The 13,069-nt window shown below is 39.5% G+C and overlaps 1 protein-coding gene and 1 long non-coding RNA gene across 3 annotated transcripts in view; one reads left to right on the forward strand and one right to left on the reverse strand.

Annotated features, from left to right (window-relative positions):
• Nucleotides 1–13,069, reverse strand: part of LOC145518182 (uncharacterized) — a 429,574-nt gene that overhangs the window by 111,928 nt on the left and 304,577 nt on the right. The gene's annotated exons all lie outside the window — the stretch shown is intronic.
• Nucleotides 1–13,069, forward strand: part of LOC145518183 (uncharacterized) — a 61,194-nt gene that overhangs the window by 31,202 nt on the left and 16,923 nt on the right. The window contains exon 3 of the long non-coding RNA XR_014062726.1: nt 2,651–2,909. This is a non-coding gene — a long non-coding RNA (uncharacterized LOC145518183). The remainder of the gene's footprint in view (nt 1–2,650; nt 2,910–13,069) is intronic.

Here is a 13,069-nt window from a genome sequence, read left to right on the forward strand (position 1 = left end):
TAGGATGGATTGATTGGATCTCCTTGCAGTCCAAGGGACTCTCAAGAGTCTTCTCCAACACTACAGTTCAAAAGCATCAATTCTTCGGCGCTCAGGTTTCTTCACCATCCAACTCTCACATCCATACATGACCACTGGAAAAACCATAGCCTTGACTAGACGGACTTTTGTTGGCAAAGTAATGTCTCTGCTTTTAAATATGCTATCTAGATTGGTCATAACCTTCCTTCCAAGGAGTAAGCGTCTTTTAATTTTATGGCTACAATCACCATCAGCAGTGATTTTGAAGCCCCAAAAAATAAAGTCTGACACTGTTTCCACTGTTTCCTCATCTATTTCCCATGAAGTGATGGGACTGGATGCCATGATCTTAGTTTTCTGAACGTTGAGCTTTAAGCCAACTTTTTCACTCTCCTCTTTCACTTTCATCAAGAGGCTCTTTAGTTCTTCTTCACTTTCTGCCATAAGGGTGGTGTCATCTGCATATCTGAGCTTATTGATATTTCTCCCGGCAATCTTGATTCCAGCTTGTGTTTCTTCCAGCCCAGCGTTTCTCATGATGTACTCTGCATAGAAGTTAAATAAGCAGGGTGACAATATACAGCCTTGACGGACTCCTTTTCCTATTTGGAACCAGTCTGTTGTTCCATGTCCAGTTCTAATTGTTGCTTCCTGACCTGCATACAGGTTTCTCAAGAGACAGGTCAGATGGTCTGGTATTCCCATCTCTTTCAGAATTTTCCACAGTTTATTGTGATCCACACAGTCAAAGGCTTTGGCATAGTCAATAAAGCAGAAATAGATGTTTTTCTGGAACTCTCTTGCTTTTTCGATGATCCAGTGGATATTGGCAATTTGATCTCTGGTTCCTCTGCCTTTTCTAAAACCAGCTTGAACATCTGGAAGTTCATGGTTCACGTATTGCTGAAGCCTGGCTTGGAGAATTTTGAGCATTACTTTACTAGCGTGTGAGATGAGTGCAATTGTGTGGTAGTTTGAGCATTCTTTGGCATTGCCTTTCTTTGGGATTGGAATGAAAACTGACCTTTTCCAGTCCTGTGGCCACTTCTGAGTTTTCCAAATTTGCTGGCATATTGAGTGCAGCACTTTCACAGCATCACCTTTGAGGATTTGAAATAGCTCAACTGGAATTCCGTCACCTCCACTAGCTTTGTTCGTAGTGATGCTTTCTAAGGCCCACTTGACTTCACATTCCAGGATGTCTGGCTCTAGGTGAGTGATCACACCATCGTGATTATCTGGGTCATGAAGATCGTTTTTGTACAGTTCTTCTGTGTATTCTTGCCACCTCTTCTTAATATCTTCTGCTTCTGTTAGGTCCATACCATTTCTGTCCTTTATCGAGCCTATCTTTGCATGAAATGTTCCTTTGGTATCTCTAATTTTCTTGAAGAGATCTCTAGTCTTTCCCAATCTGTTGTTTTCCTCTATTTCTTTGCACTGATTGCTGAGAAAGGCTTTCTTATCTCTCCTTGCTGTTCTTTGGAACTCTGCATTCAGATGGGAATATCTTTCCTTTTTGCCTTTGCTTTTCGCTTCTCTTCTCTTCCCAGCTATCTGTAAGGCCTCCTCAGACAGCCATTTTGCTTTTTTGCATTTCTTTTCCATGGGGATTTTCTTGATCCCTGTCTCCTGTACAATGTCACGAACCTCTGTCCATAATTCATCAGGTACTCTGTCTATCAGGTCTAGTCCCTTAAATCTATTTGTCACTTTCACTGTATACTCATAAAGGATTTGACCTAGGTCATACCTGGACGGTCTAGTGGTTTTCCCTACTTTCTTCAATTTAAGTCTGAATTTGGCAATAAGCAGTTCATGATCTGAGCCACAGTCTGCTCCTGGTCTTGTTTTTGCTGACTGTATAGAGCTTCTCCATCTTTGGCTGCAAAGAATATAATCAATCTGATTTCGGTGTTGACGATCTGGTGATGTCCACATGTAGTCTTCTCTTGTGTTGTTGGAATAGGGTATTTACTATTACCAGAGCGTTCTCATGGCAAAACTCTATTAGCCTTTGCCCTGCTTCATTCTGTACTCCAAGGCCAAACTTGTCTGTTACGCCAGGTGTTTCTTGACTTCCTACTTTTGCATTCCAGTCCCCTATAATGAAAAGGACATCTTTTTTGGGTGTTAGTTCTAGAAGGTCTTGTAGGTCTTCATAGAACCATTCAACTTCAGCTTCTTTGGCGTTACTGGTCGGGGCATAGACTTGGATTACGGTGATATTGAATGGTTTGCCTTAGAAACGAACAGAGATCATTCTATCGTTTTTGAGATTGCATCCAAGTACTGCATTTTGGACTCTTTTGTTGACCATGATGGCTACTCCATTTCTTCTAAGGGATTCTTGCCCACAGTAGAAGATATAATGGTCATGTGAGTTAAATTCACCCATTCCAGTCCATCTTAGTTCGCTGATTCCTAGAATGTCGACGTTCACTCTTGCCAGCTCCTGTTTGACCACTTCCAATTTGCCTTGATTCATGGACCTAACATTCCAGGTTCCTATGCAATATTGCTCTTTACAGCATCGGAGTTTGCGTCTATCACCAGTCATATACACAGTTGGGTATCGTTTTTGCCACACAACAATTAGGTAAGAGCTGATATTATTCTGTTTTTACAGGTGAGGAAACTGAGATAAAACGTTAAGTACAAGATCATGAAATTGGTAAGGGACAGAGCCAGGATACAACCTCAAAGAACCACTCAACTCTGCTTTGAACAGACTTCTGGCTATCCATGTATCACATCAACCCACAGGATGACTTCTAATCTCCTTGATCCCAAGATGCGTGTGTGCTGAGTTGCTTCAGTTGTGTCTGACTCTCTGCGACCCGATATACTATAGCCTGCTAGGCTCCTCTGTCCATGGGATTCTCCAGGTAAGAATACTGGAGTGGGTTGCCATGCCCTCCTCAAAGGGATCTTCCTGATCCAGGGGTCAAACCTGCTTCTCTTACGTCTCCCTCACTGGCAGGAAGGTTCTTTACCACTAGCGCCACCTGGGAAGCCCAAGGTAGGATTTTAAAAATGTAAGCTATGGGTCAGATGACACCTACAGTAGTTTCCATCTCCTCCCTAAGAATATTCATGCTTTCATCACAGTTATTAACGTAATTGACAACACATATTTTGGTAATTTAAAATATTTTATGCAATCACAAAATAATCATTCTTTTTCTTGCAACTTGAACTGTGTCTCAATCTGACATCTACAAGTGTAATTAATTATCTGTATTCAGAATGTTCGCTCAGACCTGTTGATACCATTAAAATATTTTAAACACAAGCAGTTACAAGTTCTTTAAAGAATTTTATATAACTACTTAAAAATTCCAAGAATGAGTTTACGGGGTCATTTAATGCTCATGCACTTTCCAAGACATTTGATTCCCTGCTCCAGGAAAGAAGGATCTGTTCCATTTCATACCCCCATCATTTCCCTTCACCTTCCTGTAGCTATATTTGATAGTTATTATTTGTACTTTGTTTACAGGATAATTTTAAAAAATACATTTAAACCTCTAAATTTTATTTCAATTGATTTAAGTCATGTCTCCCTGTTTCCCCATTCCAGCCATACCCTTCTAACCTCCTCTCTTCTTCCAAAAATACTTACTAGATTCTGTCAGTTATTCCTTTATTTTTACATTACCAACTTGCTGGTATTGTTTGTAGCTATACTTTCTTCGTGTTTTATCTATAGATTGATCTTAACAGTGGAAAATGAATAAAAAACCATTGAAATGGTTGTGGCTGAGTGAATGTTGCTCTCTTGAGAGCTAAGGAACGGCCAGGACTACATTTTCTTTATTTGAATCCAACATGAACATTCCTGGATTGCCTCAAAGAATCTGTCCCGAGATCATGGTCAAAATAATTTTTAATTACAGTCCTTCAATTATTACTGAAATTATGACATGTTTTAATCAGCTTTATATTTGCACCCTGATGTTCTTACATGGCTTTTGATTTCTCTGTTGTTTCTAAGTGTGTGTTGCTGGGGAAGCTGAGGACTCACCCACTGGCTCCGTAGCTCTAAGCTGTGGGGGGCAGGGGTGAAGCTGGCCAAGTTCCTCTTACTCTCTCCAACACATCCAGACTTGTATTTTTTCCTCCGGTGTCATGCCGGAGCCTCTCCTCTGACATCTGGACCTCTCCAGCGGCTCTCTGGTCCACGGGGGTCTGCCCGAGTCAGCCTTCTGCCGGCCCCTGCCGGCTGGCCCAGCGGCCCACACCAGGTCTGTCTGCCTATCCGCCAGGCACACGTGGGCTAGCCTCCTCCCTGTCCCTTGGCATCTGGGGCTCCATCTCTCAACTCCCTCAGAGGCACTTTGGTTAGTGAATGGATGTTGTTAAAGGGGAGGGTGAAAAGAAGGGGCGCCCAGTGCTGCCATGATGCTGACGTCACGTGGCGGCCACGCTTTTCTGCTGAAAACGGACCTGGCAGGCCAGCAGGTTTAGGGGCATTCGAGTTCCAAGTTTCAGACTGCTTCTACTAAGACATTCACATCTCAGTTCTCAGAGTCCCATTCTTTCTCTACGAAGAATCGACTTCGGTGTTAGGAGACTTGCTGGAGTGAAGTACTGAATATTTTGTAAGACCATCATTTTACAGATGGACTGTGTCAGTTCCGTGCTTATCTCTGGGGACATGAGGAAGTAGGGCACTGACTCTTGGCCAGATAAGGTAGTAGGCTAACTCATGATTTATGACGGACTGTTTAAAGTTTGGAACTCCCTGGAGGGACCCGGGCTGGTTTGTTTATTGATGGCTCGCATCTGGCATAACTGGTTATGCAGCTGATTTGGCTAGGTGACTATGCGGGAGTGGTGACTGCTGAACACTTCTAGGAACCAAGCCTGCACAAATCTTGGAGGCTCAGGCCAGAGACAAAGCCAGCCCTGTGTGAATAAGAAGAACCCTCAGTAGCTGAGCTTGGAAGTCTCTTGGGCCCTGATGCTCCTTATACCCTCTCATTCCTTCTGCACTGTGTTTTTTGCCATTATTTAAAATTCATATTACTGAATATGCTCCGCAGAATTTTGTTAGTCCTTTTCCTTCTCTGACCCTGTTGTATATACTGCAGTATCTAAATCTTCTCTGAAACTTCTCTACACCTGTGAGTTAATCTTGAGCCCAGTCCTCCATTCAGTTGGCCCTCCTTTTGCAGGAGACAGGGCTTCCTTAAAATCTGGCAAGGCAGCCCTCTGGCATTCAGATCTTGTCCTTAATTGGTGATTAATCATCTTGGGCTTGTGGTTATCTCCCGACATTGGGTGAATGGCGCTCGGTCACAGACATGCGATTCAACAATCTATTCCCTTCTGCTTCTCAAGTGTAGAAATATTATCCTGCTGATGTAATCCATCCCATCATCACTGCATCCCAGTTCACTAATGATAAACGTTTTAACAACTGCGTTATTATAGCAGTCATGGGCTATCTGTTCTCCATCTACCATTGGTAATGGAGTCCTTCATAATGCCAGATTTCTGGGGACTGATTCATATCCAAAATCTCATTTTAGAATCTGTTTCCTTGTGAGAAACAGCTGTGAGCCAATCAGCAGCAGGTACTTGTGGCAGCTTGAGGATGAAGGGGATTGGCTGTGAAAAAGGAAATCACTACATTTGCTCTTTTTTCTTAACAAATTGTACTTTTTTTTTTCCCCCATTGTACTCTTTTTTTCCCCACACCATGCAGCTTGTGGGATCTTAGTTCCCTGACCAGAGCTCAAACCTTTGTCCCTTTCAGTGGAAGGGCAGAGTCGTAACCACTGGACCACTAGGGAAGTCCCCCAAATTTGCACATTTTTCATAGTCAATTTAATATGTTTTCAGAAGGAAGGTAAGGCAAATGTATGTGTTTATTCTATTATCTAGAAGTGGAAGTGGTTTTTTTTAAATTTAATTTAATACTGACTTGCTAAGGTAAACCGTTATTCTATATTCTAATTAATTTCTCAATTTACCCATGGAAAGGAATTTTTCAGACACAGTAGGCAAAACCGCAATCTAATCAAATAGTCTCACATTCATTCAAATGGAAATCAACATTACTACTCAGGATGTGAAAACACAAATTGCTAAATAAATAATTCAATGTACTTCCTCAAGAATATGAAATTATTCTACCTAGTATACATAAATTCAAATAAGACTTTAAGGCTTCACAAGGTCAGAATTTTTCCTTTTTGAAGCAAGTAGAAAATACTTAAATTAGTTATTTTTAATTTTAACTAATAATCTATTTATTGAATAAGCTGGCAGAGTGGGTCAACTACTAAAAGATATGTTTGATTAGGAAGCTCTATAAAATCAGTCTGGGCTCAGAGAAGGTTGAGTTGTAATCAACATCTGGTTGACCTCAGTGGAGAGCTTACACAATGTCACCTTTAGGTGGCAGGGTGGTCCTATTTGGGACTGAGGGGAATTACAATGTGGAACCTGCTCCCAAGATTCCAAATGACATGGACCCTGCAATTACAACTCAATGAATGTACTCTCTGGGGATAATTAGAAATGCATGCAAAAATGTGTGATTCATGGTCAGAGAGAACACTGAGATCAACAAAATGCCAGATGATTAGATAAATATGTTACATTTCATAATTATGGTAGAATAATGTGGAGGTATTAAATACATTGTAGAAAAGAAAATATTTAACCTATGACTAATTAATAGAAATCAGTTCTGAAAAAACTTATTGACATCTTTGAACCATTTTCTTTGAAAACCCATATTTAGTCTTAACATTCATTTTTGTTTTCTTAACTTCCTTACTAGTTTGTTACTGTTGCCATCACTCCCATTACCATTTCACTCAGCATTTACCAAAAATATTGTTTTTCTGTCTTCGATAATATCAGGAATAGTGCTGGTATACAAAAATGCCTGATAAAAGGCTCAGTTATCTGAAGTCATTGCTAAACAAATCCAGTTATGTTAATTCAGCTAATTTGAAACATGTGAAAATGAGCAGACTTTGCCAATGGCAAGGAACAGGATGAAAAAGGAAATATATTTTGTTTTCGAGATTCTCTCAGTATTTGACAGGTCATGGAAAGTGAAGAAAACAACAAAAATCCACACTTAGGGAAAAATTTATCTGAACATTTTCAAAGTTTTATTTCTTCCAAAGCCAAGCAACTGCTAGGTGTCACATATCTTCCAAACCATAACTGTTAAACATTCCATTTCTCCTTGAATGGAAAATAATGAGAATGTCTTAGTTTTACTAAAATGACTTAATGTTAATTTAGCATTTTGAAAACAAGCATGAGGTAATTATGACTCTTATGTTTTATATAACTAATATATAAAACTGTATGTGATCCTATATTGTAATAGATAATAATTCTTCATATTAGATCCTTCATATCTAGTGAATTCCATAAAAATGAGGTAGAAAAATTTGAGTGTCATTGGCCCTTCCAGTTCTTTCTCAGATTACAAAGACATATTTTCTATTACTTCCAGTCTTTAGTTGAAACTTTGATTACAGCTAGAGAAAATTATGTCAGCATTTGTTTTGGGGTCACCTTACCCTAATTATTTATTCTGGATTCTGTGTAACATATGGATTCTTGGCTTACGTAAGGAAAATAGCAAGTGAATCTTAGTGTTCTTTTCAGTGACCAGGTTTATAATACTGTGTTCCACTGGTCATCAGCCAAATGCTGGAGGTTCCAGCAATGTTAAATTAAGGTAGTTCCTCCCTTGGGTCTCTCCACTAAGAAATTTTATATTCTAATTATACAAGACAGAAGTTTCTAGATATTAAATTCTTTTCATCATGTAGGATATTTATAGTTCACTTTAAATATGTGCTGGATTTATTTTTAAGATTACATGGATTCTATTTTTTAAATTAAATCATCAGATGTAATATGTACAAAACATTATCACTGTGTTGTTTATTGGACATATGGCATAGTGTCCAGAGTGCCAATAAATATTCATTAAATTAATAAATGAAGGGAATAATATACTTAGATAGCAGTATTTTTAAATGTTTTTCAGGAGTTATTACCTTTAATTTCTGTAAGTATATAGGGGATTAATAAACTTCTTTTCCTATTGAGGAGATGGATGTTAATTAACTTGATTGTAGAAATCATTTCACTATGTACATGAGCATCAAATCATCATGCTATATAGCTTAAATATACAATAGAAATAAACTGAAAAAAGTAAGCAATGATACTATTTATGAATTAGTGAGTGAAAAATAGGATATGTGTTCCTTGATGTTGTCAACAGAAAGCAGGATAAAAGAATTTAAACTATGGTTTGAGACTGTTCGTAAACTATTAATCAAAGGGAAATAAAGTCTTTGAGTATTCATTCTTTTCTAGATAGATCAGAAAATTTGTACAGTCAGGAATGGATAGATAGATATGGAGGAAGGGGGAAGGGCAATGGACTGAAGTCCTGAAATTTTTTAAGAAGTAAGTTCATTGGGAATTCCCTGGCGGTCAAGTGGTTAGGACTCTGCACTTTTACTGCAGGGGGCATGGGTTCGATCCTTGGTTGGGGAACTAAGATCTCACATGCTCGGCAGCATGGCCAATAAAAAGAAAAAGGACCTCACTGAGAATGATAAAGCCAGTGATATTTAAAGATTGAAGTTAATGATCAGGTAATAGGAAGTTTGGAGTTTTATTTCACAGGTGGTACATTTCTAAATGATAAGACATTCTGGGATGTACCCATGAGAGGAATAGCTGGAACAGATCATATATTGATATATTGATACAATAACTGACAAGTAACAAAGAAACCAGGATGCTGGAAGAACTGTCTTCATACATCCTGGTGCAGACTTATGGTGGGGGTTGGTATAGAGGGAGATTCTGAACCAAGTGTGAGTATTTTCAATACTGAGGGAGCAGGACCAGAGAGCGGGCTGAGGGCAGAGACAATGGAAAAGAAAGTGGTACAGTCAGCACGCAGAAACCACAAGAAGCAGCTGCTTTTACAATGCGGACACTTGACGATCTGAAAGTAGTGTGAATCCTAGGGATCCGTCTACCTTTTGTTGGAGGCGAGGAGGACAGGGTGGAGGGAGGGAAAGATCATCTTTCCCTGGGTGCTGCAGCAGAAGCAATGGTGCCTCAAGGAAAGTCATGCTTCAATTAAAGCCAAAAGGCATGTGAATGTCTGAAGAAAACGGGAGAGTCTTCATTAGAGATGAGTGAAAAGGAAAGGAGGAGTGAAATGCAGGTTCAGGAAAGAGTGCTGTACTTCCCCAGTGTTTTAAAGGTGGCTATTATTTCATAATTTGAAGAGAGATCATTTGTTTCTAAATGTGCCAAATTAACTCAATCCAGAACTTTAGCTTTGAGACGATCTGGCAAAATGAATGCCACTTTTTTTTTTTTTATAACCTTCCTAATATGGATTTACCCACACTGTCAAATCACAATCATGTGGGGAAGTACTAAGCACATTTGCAATTTTGCCTTTGAACATCCAAGTTCTGGGAGTGCTGCTCTCCAGTCTTGCTTCACACGTTCACGGAAATGCTGCTAAAAAATGATGTGTAAGAAAGATGTTGATACCATCTCCTGTTTAGCAGTATGAATGTATGTCGCCAGGTGAGTTTGCCATGGGTTATTTCACTTTTAATTATTAAAATATTAGATTTTGATCTCTACCAGAAGAAGTTGCCTCTATTATTCTCCTTTGCAAAAATATATAATCAAGAACAAAGATTAGTATTAAAAATTCACTCTTTAGATATGTTCTGTATTGACAAACATTGTGTTGTTATATTTAACTTTATTCATTCCATCTTATTTGTTTTCTATTTAATTTCCTTTTCCCTTTTCATCTCTCCCCACCCCCCAGATTTACCACTTTCTTTTAATTATCTAGGTAATGGCAAGTTCTGCAGCATATTTCTATTCTTATGGTCTCCATTATGTTTTTCAGTTCAGTTCAGTCGCTCAGTCGTGTCCGACTCTTTGCAACCCCATGAATCGTAGCACACCAGGCCTCCCTGTCCATCACCAGCTCCTGGAGTTTACCCAAACCCATGTCCATCGAGTCGGTGATGGCATCCAGCCATCTCATCCTCTGTCGTCCCCTTCTCCTCCTGCCCCCAATCCTTCCCAGCATCAGGGTCTTTTCCAATGAGTCAACTCTTCGCATGAGGTGGCCAAAGTATTGGAGTTTCAGCTTCAACATCAGTCCTTTCAATGAACAGCCAGGACTGATCTCATTTAGGATGGACTGGATGGATCTTCTTGCAGTCCAAGGGACTCTCAAGAGTCTTCTCAAACACCACAGTTCAAAAGCATCAAATCTTCGGCACTCAGGTTTCTTAACCATCCAACTCTCACATCCATACATGACCACTGGAAAAACCATAGCCTTGACTAGATGGACCTTTGTTGGCAAAGTAATGTCTCTGCTTTTAAATATGCTATCTAGGTTGGTCATAACCTTCCTTCCAAAGAGTAAGCGTCTTTTAATTTCATGGCTGCAATCACCATCAGCAGTGATTTTGGAGCCCCAAAAAATAAAGTCTGACACTGTTTGCACTGTTTCCTCATCTATTTTCCAAGAAGTGATGGGACCAGATGCCATGATCTTAGTTTTCTGAACGTTGAGCTTTAAGCCAACTTTTTCACTCTCCTCTTTCACTTTCATCAAGAGGCTCTTTAGTTCTTCTTCACTTTCTGTCATAAGGGTGGTGTCATCTGCATATCTGAGCTTATTGATATTTTGCCCAGCAATCTTGATTCCAGCTTGTGTTTCTTCCAGCCCAGCATTTCTCATGATGTACTCTGCATAGAAGTTAAATAAGCAGGGTGACAATATGCAGCCTTGACGTACTCCTTTTCCTATTTGGAACCAGTCTGTTGTTCCATATCCAGTTTTAACTGTTGCTTCCTGACCTGCATACAGGTTTCTCAAGAGACAGGTCAGATGGTCTGGTATTCCCATCTCTTTCAGAATTTTCCACAGTTTATTGTGATCCACACAGTCAAAGGCTTTGGCATAGTCAATAAAGCAGAAATAGATGTTTTTCTGGAACTCTCTTGCTTTTTCGATGATCCATTGGATGTTGGCAATTTGATCTCTGGTTCCTCTGCCTTTTCTCAAACCAGCTTGAACATCTGGAAGTTCATGGTTCCTGTGTTAGTGAAGCCTGGCTTGGAGAATTTTGAGCATTACTTTACTAGCGTGTGAGAGGACTGCAATTGTGTGGTAGTTCGAGCATTCTTTGGCATTGCCTCTCTTTGGGATTGGAATGAAAACTGAGCTTTTCAAGTCCTGTAGCCACTGCTGAGTTTTCCAAATTTGCTGGCATATCGAGTGCAGCACTTTCACAGCATCACCAAGTATATTTAATCTGCATTTTCTGTCACTGTAGAGAATTATTAAACTCTGTGAATTCTTCTCTAAATAAAATTAGACTCTGCACAGTTTTGCTGCTCTGGATTGATTTCTCCTCTAACTCTAGTGCTTGTTGATATCTTCCAGGATTTTAAATTCAAGATTCTTTTTAAGATTCTTATTTTTATATCATTTCTATTTTCTTAAAATTGTTATTCTTTATAGATGTGTATTCCAGTTAAGTTTAACTTTAAAAAATTATCTCTCACCTAAGAGTGAAATATTCATAATCTCTTGTATCTTAGTTTTCTTGGTGCCTGATCCTGTTTGCATCTCTCTCTTGGTGACCAAACATGTAACTATTCTGTGGTAATCATTCCATTGATTTTTTAAAATGCTTCAGTCAATGAATGCATTATTAAATGATACAGTGTTTAGTTTTGCCTGATTTTCAATATTATATAAAATGTATATTAACTGGCACCTGCTTCTTTCATTAAACGTTCATCACTGTTCATACTGTGGTTCTTTCACTTTTCCTGCCCCAGAGTAATTCATGTTATAAATATGGCACAGGCATTTATCATTCTATTGTGGTATTACTTCTGGTTTAGGGCAATTAGGGCAATTATGAATAATTTTTCTTAAACATATTTGTAACTTTGGCCACCTGATGCAAAGAGCTGACTCATTTGAAAAGACCCTGATGCTGGGAAAGATTGAGGGCAGGAGGAGAAGGGGATGACTGAGGATGAGATGGCTGGATAGCATCACTGACTCAATGGACACGAGTTTGGGTAAACTCTGGGAGTTGGTGATGGACAGAGAGGCCTGGAGTGCTGCAGCCCATGGAGTCGCAAAGAGTTGGACATGACTGAGTGACTGAACTGAACTAATGTTCCTGATGTAATATGTCTATATAGAGAAGCAGAACTGTTTTGACATTCAGTTTGCACTTGTTCAATTTAAGTAGGTAAATACTAAGTATTTTGCTATTGAATTGTACCAGTTTACATCTGGCCACCTCATGCGAAGAGTTGACTCATTGGAAAAGACCTTAAGCCTGGGAAGGATTGGGGGCAGGAGGAGAAGGGGACGACAGAGGATGAGATGGCTGGATGCCATCACCGACTCGATGGACATGGGTTTGGGTGGACTCCGGGAGTTGGTGATGGACAGGGAGGCCTGGCGTGCTGTGATTCATGGGGTTGCAAAGATTCGGACACGACTGAGCAACTGAACTGAACTGAAAATCATTGAGACTGGGTTTGATTCCTGATTCGGGAAATGCCCTGGAAAAGGAAATGGCAACCAACTCCAATATTCTTGCCTAGAGAAACCCATAGACAGAGGAGCCTGGCGGGCTACAGTCCATGGAGTCTCAAGCATTGGACATGACTTAGTGACTAAACCACCACCACCACCAGAAGTCACTGAATGTTTCTTCTGTTCCACATCATCTACAGAATTTTATATTTCCCACTAATTTTTTTCCAAACTGATGGGCATAAGAAGCTATCTGGTTGAAATCTGCATTTCCCTGACTCCTTATAAGGTTCCACATTTTTCAAATACTCTCCTACTGGTTGTTTTTCTTATTGATTCATAGAGTTTAAAATGAATATATTTATCAGTTATATATTTTCCAAACACATTTGAATAATTTATGTTTTATTTTTTCACTTTATGGTG

This window comes from Giraffa tippelskirchi, chromosome 8 (genome assembly GCF_054371585.1).
Source record: "Giraffa tippelskirchi isolate mGirTip1 chromosome 8, T2T-mGirTip1v1.2.pri, whole genome shotgun sequence".
Taxonomy (NCBI): domain Eukaryota; kingdom Metazoa; phylum Chordata; class Mammalia; order Artiodactyla; family Giraffidae; genus Giraffa; species Giraffa tippelskirchi.